Source organism: Meleagris gallopavo, chromosome 4 (genome assembly GCF_000146605.3).
Source record: "Meleagris gallopavo isolate NT-WF06-2002-E0010 breed Aviagen turkey brand Nicholas breeding stock chromosome 4, Turkey_5.1, whole genome shotgun sequence".
NCBI classification, from domain to species: Eukaryota; Metazoa; Chordata; class Aves; order Galliformes; family Phasianidae; genus Meleagris; species Meleagris gallopavo.
Window position 1 is genome coordinate 3,750,602 of NC_015014.2, and position 10,067 is coordinate 3,760,668.

The 10,067-nt window shown below is 39.5% G+C and overlaps 1 long non-coding RNA gene across 1 annotated transcript in view; it reads right to left on the reverse strand.

Moving 5' to 3' along the window:
• The window catches only part of LOC116216529, a 76,703-nt gene extending 66,642 nt beyond the window's left edge, over window positions 1–10,061 (reverse strand). The window contains exons 1-2 of the long non-coding RNA XR_004159439.1: window positions 9,817–10,061; window positions 7,853–7,935 (exon numbers count right to left, since the gene is read on the reverse strand). This is a non-coding gene — a long non-coding RNA (uncharacterized LOC116216529). The remainder of the gene's footprint in view (window positions 1–7,852; window positions 7,936–9,816) is intronic.
• Between the last annotated feature and the right edge of the window lie 6 nt (window positions 10,062–10,067).

Sequence of the window (10,067 nt, forward strand, 5' to 3'; positions counted from 1 at the left end):
TTTTTTTTTTAATTGTCATTATTCCATATCTTCATTGAAAGATAAAACTTGATTTAACAAAATCTATAAATTAATTAAAATCTCAAAGTCATTCCAGCTCAAGATGTTTAGCTGCCAGTTTTGCATACCTAGAGCTACTACTAGTGTTCTAATTAAGCCCATAGTGTTGCTTGACATAAGTGAACACAGGGTCACTTCTATGCAGTGACTGTACCTTCTGTAAGTGGAATCCTGAACAAATTCAAAACTTGGCCCCTTTTTTATCAGCCTCTGATAAAGATTAATCTTTGAAGGATTCATCTTAAAAAAGCCGAATAAAAATCAAATGAACCACTTGGCTCTGAGAATTTGAAAACTGAAACCAGTTGGATCTTAGATGCCCGAGATTAATCTTTTCTGCCTTCACACAAAGAAGATATCCTGCAGTATGTAAGAGTGCTGAGCACAGGCTGGCTCCACCTGCTCCTTTCAAAGCTAATAGCTTCACCAGATACCAGAAGAGGAAGAAATTTAGGTGAGCCAAATGTAAAGAATGGTTGGTTGATAAGACTGCCTTTCAGGAGCAGTAAAGCAAAGACAGGATTTCCTCCTTGATAACAGATGAGACAGTGAAACTCTGACTAAACCAACAGTATTTCAACTAAGATTCAAGAGAATACTTTTCCTTTCCATGTTTTATACTAGTATTTCCTAGTGGCCTCCCCCACTCACAAGGAGAGGAATCTCCAACAAGGAGAGGAAATGTCCAACTAACTCACATTTTTGTTTCAAGTTTGCTCAATATTAAGAAATGGCCACCAGTGCCCAAAGACTTTGAGACCCTTCCCTCTGCTTGCAAAGAAATGCCACAGAAGATATTTTCCCTATAAAACATCTCACTAAAGAACGTGCTTTTCTTTTTCGCATTTCTCTTTACCATGCCACTTCAGTTAGTGGCCACTGTAGCACAGCCAATCCATCAATCCAAATGATAGCAAATACTAAAACTGGCTACTAATTAAAGCTGCCACAGTATAAGTATGCATACTGACCCAACATCCTCACTTTCACAGTTCTGCTTGCATCGCATCAACCAAAAGGATGCGGTTGATACGCACGCAGTTATCAAGAAAAGGATTCGAAAAACAATACATCTAATGTATTTAGGAACATCTCATGAGCTGCAAACAGAAAACAACACATCTCAGAGAAGAAATCAACTGCTGAACACACAAAATATAGAGTAGCTGCTTAGCATGCTGGATACAGATGTTTTCAATGGTCCTCCAGCTTGTCACACTGAAACTTTCGGAGCAAATTCTTAGTTGGCCCAGTGAAGAATTTTTATTTACTTCTGTTTTTTCTTTTGCAGAATTTTAAGCAGGTGAGCAGCTTTAGTGAAGCTGATAGATCTGCTTCATGGCTCAAGATATGCATACATTCAAATGAACCTCTGGATGACAGCCTACAAGCTGTGAAGAATGTTTGGTAGCTACGATATCCACTAAGACACACAGGAATTGCAAAAGGCCTCCGAACCACTCTGCATGTTATGACCTCATTTAGAGGTTCTAATCAGTTGCCAAACATTTACTTAGCTGTTAGTACACTGTTAGTTAATGTGTAACAACTGCAACAAATGCTGAAAATAATGTATTTCAACCAGCTAGCAGTAAGCTGCTAAATTCTATTAAGCAGCTTTCCATGTGACAGACGTAAAGATTCTGCATTAAAAAGTGCAGCAGTATTTCTGGAAATACAGTCAGTCACTGAAACTTATTTTTGAATCTAAACCTCAGCTTTCTATTTGGGTTTGTCTCAGATCTATCCAGACAAACTAAGCTGATTAAAATGTTTTTCCAGTGTATTTATTATTCTAAAAAGTATATAGTATTATCTTTATTAATAAAACCATCAACTGAGTTTCTTGCTGCTGAGATTAAAATAAAAGGTTCCAATAAACACATATTAAGTCCTTGAACAATGTCACATGGAATAGCACGTTTGGTCGGTGCCTTCCAAAGATGACTGCAGTTGATTTCTGTTTGCATTTTGAAACAGATTTTATACTGTATTTAAAGGCTTTAATCCCTGATGCTGGTGTGGAAACTATAGTAATTATCATATAGGAATAGATCCTGGTCTAATTATTCTGCTGCATGCCAGTGATGGACAATAGATAATAATAGCTGTAGCTTGTGATCTTCACACATTCTAATAAATACCCCTCATATAATTTAACTCTTTAAGTATTCAGTATTTAATCCTGTTTAGTCAGGATGAAATTAGTACTGATTCACTGCTGGCCTCAAATCAACCAGCTCAAGAAGGGCTACCCCTGTCACCATGGTAGCTTGGCCCTACAAACAGGTTGCAGACATACCAGAGGACTTAAGGAAATGCTCAGGAGAATGGTTATTTCACTGTCCCAGCTATGCCACTACGGATACCTGAGCTAGCACACCTAAACATGGTACAGATACGGCACTGCCAACAACAGAAACGACTTTTCATCCAACATTCTCCATCGTGACAGTGAAAACAACTAGAAAGGGGCTGCAAAAAATGCATGGCCAGTGCTGGCCCACATCTCTGGCCAGCTTCTCCCAAAAAGTCAGAAGCAAAGAGCCATTTGCCTTTGCCACAGGGAGTGCAGCACAAGCTCGTGTCTGCAGGGCTAACTCTGTGAAGATCCAGATGGGCAGCTCCCAACAGCTGCAGTAACAGCAGGCTGAGACCCTCCCAGGCTTTCTACACTGGAAATCTGTAGATAACGAATAAGCCTATGAGCATAATCTTTATCTAGAACATGAGATGGGTGTGCAAGCACTTTGCATTTCTTTCTTTCGCTGCAAATGCTGTGAAAGGGAAAGAAAAATCCTGCAAGTAATTGCAGCCGTGTTGAATCCAAGCTCAAAATTCTTCAAACGATGACTTTGCAAATATGATGTTCTGTGATTGCATATTCAGTGGCTGTCTGCTAAAGCAGCCTCGTAGCAGTGACACAACGCAGGGAGGGACATGGGAAAGGCAGGGGGTTGGTTACTAAGCCCCTGTGAGACAGCTTGGGATTCACACAGCACAGAAATGGCACAACTACTGATAGCTGCCTCTGCCACTTCACTACTCACCCAGTTTCCTTAACAGTCCTGCGTCCCATTAATCCCCATCTGTTGCTATGACATCTCCCTGGAGGCTTTTAAAGACAGTTTAACCCAAAACTGAATAAGGCAAGGGCTAAAGCAGTCCCAGGACATTGCACAGCTACCTTCATGCTGGCTGTATGCAAGGGCTATAAACTAGCCAGGGGTACCTGACTGGTTACCATACTTCATTTGCTCACTGTAAAAATTAAAATCCATGCTTTACTACCTATAAGGGCTATAATATATATTTAAGCTGTGACAGTCACACTGGCATTTTTCCTTCCAGTATGTACCATGCTGGAAACCTGTTGAACTCATCTATTATTTTAAGAGCGAAGGTATAAATCACATTACATCCTCTAAGCCCTCTGTCCACTCCTTACATTAGTGGCTCATTGGAAAAAAAGAAAAAAAAGAAGGCAAAAAACAGCTTTAGCATGCATATATATGCACAAAGGCACCCAAATGTTTTCAGAAGTGCACTAAAGCCAGTCCTCAGAGGGATATACTTGTAGCATTCCTTCTAATTTCTTCTCACTGTAGGTCTCTTCTTCAAAGCACTTAAGCAATAGCTGTTTTCATGAGCATTTCAATCAAGTTTTTGTGTGTATATTATATTCTGTGTATAAAGCAGAAAACAAATGAGACTGTCTTACACAACCTCTCACAATTCAGCAACACTTTGAGTGCTATTAGCTCACTAATCAAAGCTACAAGATTATTTAGGCAAACTTACATAGTTAAGAAATTTGAGGAAATTTTTAATTACTCTTTGATTCTGTGCGCATATTTATTTGTATCGGCTTGAAGGTCAGAAGCTTGAATTGATCAACTAACGTGTTTTCTGGGATATACCCACCTCACTGTACTCTTACACCTCATTATATCAAATCTGAAACGTAATACAAATGTTGTTAGCTATAAATTACCAATCAAATCCTGAATATGTAAATTACTGCCAAATAAAAAGGAGTGTTCAAAAATTGTGAAGGCAGGACACGCAACCCCACAGAACTGATTATCATCTAAACGAAAAATTCCTCATAAAGAAGGAAATCCTGCAGATCTGATACATGAGTATATTCACCTCTGTATCCATACTAACATTACCTTTGTGTTTTTAAAGGATTGAAACAAGGTAGTAGAAAGAAGTTGGAAAGGACAGGGACCACATCCCTTTGCAAAATAGACTTTATAGAATCCCAGACATCGTAAGATAGAGTTTCTTATGGTCTCTGGAAAGAGAGAATTTGACAGCTATTTTGTAGAAATTTGCAAGCTAAAAATATTTACTAGACTCAAAAGCAAATAAAAACACTGCCAAATTCAACTGAGAGTTTCTAAAGCTATGATGCAATACACCTCATAAACTGCACTTCCTGCCATGCGGGTAGGTTATGCATTTAACCTACTGTAACCCCTCTTCCACGAAACACGTATTTTGTCTGAGGTCCTTGGTGGGTTTTTTTTGTTGGTGGTGGTGGTAGCAGTCATTTTTGTTTTGGTCTGGTTTGTTGTTGGTTTTTTTTTTTTGCTGCTGTTTTGTATCCCGAATTCATCTATTTTTGAGCAATTATGGTACTGATTACAAAATTCTCAAGATCTCTTTAGAGAGCTTAACACGAGTATCCTGGTGGTGAATGCTGAGATCAACTCAATTTACTTTAAGCTTTGTTTTTGTGCTTTTTATTCGCATAAAAGGTTATTATTATTTAATACACATAAGCAAAACCAGTGCAAATCAATATCACCTTTCAAAAGTAGCCAGTGCTAGACAACGCTCTGTCTTGTATTAGTACTTTTACCTGAAAATTTCCCACCTTCCCTATCAGTGAGCTTCAACAGGAGGAGAAATGGTAGGGCTAGTAGAGAACAAGGCCAGCAGCAAGCACTGACCAGGGAAGGTATCTGGCTAGTGCAACAATTAAAGCACTGACAACTTCTCATAATTAAAAAAAGATGCTGGCATAGCCAGGTATCACAAGTCTATAACATAAAGCTTGTTCCTTGGAAAATCTGTTATTAGAAGTATAAAATATCTATGGAATACCTGAGGCTAGTTACCACAAAGGTGCCAGTATCCTCATTAAAAACAAGAACTGCAAAACATTTCAAAACACAAAGCTGTATAATATGCAGCTGGAAAACACTGCCATTTCCTGCATGGCAGCACAGGGACAAACAATGTAGGAATTCAGTGAGGAATTCAACATTTTCCTAAACAAAAGTTTGACTTTTTTGCCTCTGTTCCTTTCCATTTGTTTTCTTATTTGTCTTTTATTTGACTATAAGATTGGAATTCCTGTTTTTCAGCTTGCCTGAAGGGTGAAAAAGTAAAAAAAAATCATACATAACTTCTGTGCTTTTGCAGTTCTCACCAGCTGCATCAGCAACAGAAAGGCTGACCTTTCTGACCACAACAGATAAAGAAATAATTCAGACAGGGAAATTACAAAAAAACCACAGCCTAGCTGTTGATGAAGGGCAAGACAGAGCTGTAATCTTTTTGCCAGGAGGCAAAGTTCAAAGGGTTTGGCCTAGGAAGGTCCAAACCCTCATGGGAAAACTCATGCCTAAAGTGCACATTTCCCCTGCAAGTCAGTGACTGGGCTGGCAGAGGGTTAATGCTGAGATTAAGGAAGAGAACAATTCAGAATAGTAAAACACCACACCAGACCCCATCATGGGAACATGAGCTCTTTCTTCCTACAGAACTGCTCTATGCGGCACCATATGTCTAATGATAAATAGCAAGCAACACTGAACAATTCTACTGAAACTAAAAGGAAATTTACTAGCTGAAGTCAAATGTATAAATAAGCAAAGGGCTGAGTGTCATTTGAAATTCAAGTAATTACCCATCTAATCTCTATAGAAATTTGCCAAGCATTTCCTAACCTACCTGCATTAAAGTATTGCTTTGGCTAATGGCTGCCCAGCTCCCAAACAGAAGACCAGTTATGTAGAAAACTATCTCCAGGAAATTGAGTCTTACTATCTGAAAGGCTTGCTGAAATTAGTACAAATAGCTGGACGCACCATGATTAAAATAATGATTTTTCCCATCACATACGAAGCTCTATAACCGACTTCAGAACAAGAATATATCTACATTTCTTTTTCATACACTAACGTCTATATTAAAGATTGCAGTAAGCAACTGTCCTTCCTAAGTGCTTTTAGCACAAAGGGTAACCTTGTTCTCATTATTTGCATGATTACAAATAAGAGTTTTCCTTGCAACATGAGAAATACTTTTTAAAGAATTCTCCTGCTGACTTCTATGAAGGGTCCCAATATGTAAGGCTTACTTGAATGTTAAATGGCATATAAAGCCATTTAGCCATAAAGCAACCATTGCATTTTTTCTTAAATATCATTAATTCATGACAACATAAATGTCTCTCTAAATTAAAAAAAGCTCTGAAATTATGACTAGTGACAGAAAAGAATCTGACTGATCAGCCGCTTCTCAGGGCTGAAACAGAACATGTGGTCACTCTGGTAGGGATCATAGGCACTGCTTCTTGAGAGTTCCCCTCCTTGCTTTCCTCTAAAAATTTTATATATATACTTTCTAGCTAAATTTTAAACTCATTTTTGCTTCTTGAGCTTCTTGAGCTTGGAAAGCAACTGAAAAATAAGTGCAACTAGACGTTCGTAAAAGTATGTGTTTTAAAGAAAGTTCAGTATGTAATCATTAAAAACATCATTTATCTGGGAGAGACTGGTGATTATTCAGGTGCATGGCTGGTATTACTTTCATTGTATTAAACGAAATCAATCCTTTAGATACATGCCAGAGAAGTAAGAAAGACTGAAGGTCTACCAGCAAATGTTTGTCTCTTGCACTGTTCATTCCAATTCTGTCTTGTACCAAGGACATGGTGAACTTTCTTCCCAGCTTAAAATTAAACAAAAGGTACCTTCTGCATCTCTACAACTTATGTGGAAAACCTCCCTCTCACTCTCACAAAAAAAAAAAAGAAAAAAAGAAAAAAAGGGCAAAGAAGGTTTAACCTAATCTGAGCCACCCCCCATTTCCTTTCCTTGAGCACATCTGTCCAGTGTCGAGTTACCACCCCAACTGGTGAGCATTCCTTCTGTCTGGAGAACAACTCACAGCATCTCCTTCCGGAGCACAGGCATCCCCCAGGCAGGAAATGCAGCTGAGCACAAACAGGCAGGGAAACTGATTTCCCCACTCTGCAGAAGTTAAGGAAGGGGGTTTCATTTTTGAGTAGGATTTAGTTTCCAAGCACAGGTCACGAAATGATGACAGAAAGTACATCATTTCCCCATCTAATCGTAACTTTCAAGTAGATGTGCTTTGTCTAGAGAAAGTAGAGCCTCCACATCCACAGTTGAGGAAGGAGGCAAACATAATAGTCATCTTCTGATTCTATACTCCAGTCAGAAAAAAATCACCCTATGTGCTGGTGGCTGTCAAACACATACACAGCCAGTAAAACCACGAGATAATAATCCCAATGAAATTTGTGGTTAAAAAAAAAAATGCATTACTGATGTCTAAACAATGTATCAAAACCTAACCCTTTGAGCATCTCCTTACCAACTTTTTTTTCCCCTTGAGCAAGTTTTTCAAATTTTTGCTTTCATTTGTTGCTCAGCTCATATACTGCCTCTTAACTTCGTATAAAGGAACTGAGAAAACTCTAGAACTTGCCATAATGACATGTGCCATTGGACTTGATTATTTGGCTTACCAAACGCTTTTGAAGTAGATGTTCTATCGCTGTTCTTGTCTGTTTAGTGAAATAATTCCTCAGGATCATCAGGATGGGTGGATCTGAGGAACACAAAATTACAAACATTGTAACAAATTGTTACAAAACAACATTGTGTTTTGTAAAAACACAAAATGTGATTAGAAATGTTGATGTTAAATATTATCTGACAGCTCTAAGTTAAAAAAATAATTTTCATTTTTCTCATCATTCTACTCAGCATTCTGCACGTCTTCACATAGCACAGTAGAGATTTACAACCATCAATGCATTTTTGGTTTCACACAGAGGGTGATGAGGCACTGGAACAGGTTGCCCAAGGAGGCTGTGGATGCCCCATCCCTGAAGGCATTCAAGGCCAGGCTGGATGTGGCTCTGGGCAGCATGGGCTGCTGGTTGGCACCCTGCACATAGCAGGGAGTTGAAATGAGATGATCATTGTGGTCCTTTTCAACCAGGTCATTCTATGATTCTATGATTCTATGGAAGAGATATGATCCCAAGCCATAGAGATAATGAGATTGAAGCCAGCATTACCATCTATAACCATGAAATCTTGTGATTGATAAACTTTATTTAACATTTTATACTGACAGTATTCAAGATCTTTTTTTCAAGGGCTAGCAGCAAACATCATCTTTCACTGAAGTATACAGTTATGTGTTGGCATTCAAAGGGAAGGTAGGATTCAGAAGTTGGATTCAGTTACCAGTCTTGAAGAGAATGCTAATTAATCCCTTAGTCCTTTGAAAGGAGTGCCCAATTATCTTCTCCTGTTGTTATCATCCAACTTTACCCATCAATTTTCTAGCTGCTGCCCATTATTTTATCTCCTGTGCTTCTGATCCTCTCTCTCAGTGTAATTCTTGTCTTATATTCCACCTATACTCAGGAAAAGACAACTTTATGTAAAAAAATATCTGCCTGTGCTTTGCCTAATGTCAGGTAGTGGTATGCCATATATACTTACCTGAAGGAAAGCTGCTTGCAAAAGAAGTACAAATTCTACCATGAAAAGGTAAAACATTTTAAAGTTTCTCCAGTGAGTGAGCATACAAAAATCACTTCTATGGTATATCAAAATGACAACAAACATGTGATGCACGTGTTACAGAGACTTGGACTTGACTGTTCAAATGAATCTTTACAAACGTTAGCACAGAGTAGCTAATGTCTGGATAGCCGGAGGGGTTGGCAACGGTCTATGCACTCTTTCCTTTTAACTGTTTACAGACTACCTCTCACTTGGAAGCCTTTACTGCTTTTCACTTCAAGAATATGAGTTTGAACTGAATATCACTTAATGCTGATTGAAGGTCATCGCCATTTTCAGACCAGGGTGCCCTAATCCACGTGATGTGTCCCTCCCTACAGCAGCCCTGTCCTTAAGGGAGGGGAAGTTGGGGATGCTGCAAAGGCAACCCTCAGAGAGATATCAAGGCTTAGCTACACGTTAGATACTCATGAGAAGCCTAGTTGAAAGGTCAGAGGTTGGACGGAGACAGGACACAGCCTGTACAGATGAGGCTAGGAAGCGCCTGCTGTTTCTGACAGATCAACGTGATCAATATCTGGAGAATCTCCCTCGTTTCTCTCTCGTCAAACACACCTTCCCCAGCAACTGTTCCAAATATAAGTAATAATAACGTAAGTCATTTTAAAGTAGCAGCATCTAACAGCTGCTTCTGCTATGTATTGAGCTGGAAGTCCCTCTCATTTCACACAGTCTACCTGGACAAACGAAGCAGCGCAGTAATGGTGTGCAGCTGAGCGAGGAGGACGTGCTGTCAGTGAATCAGCTTGTGGGGGCAAGGGGAAACAGTGGGAAAAACGCGGGAGTGCTTGCCTTAAAAAGCGAACTCCACTCTTAAGAGCTGTAGAGTGCTTTGGAGGACGCTTTTCTATTAACAACACAGTGTAGAATTTTACTCTTAGTGGCTTACTTTAAAGAAGCAGCATTTTCCCACAGGGCTCCGATTTTCATTTTCTCCATCATCGACTGGAAGAGCATCCCGAGCCCCCAGCAGGCTAGGGGACAACAGAAGACCAGCCCCGCTCGTGCCTCCACACAGACCGCCGCAAAAGCACCAAACGCGGGAAATCTCAAGCTCAGCTTTCCCCAACACCTCCTCCTTATAACTGTTACAAAACCACCCGAGCCCCGCTGGGAAACGGCTCCCGGCACATTCGGGTG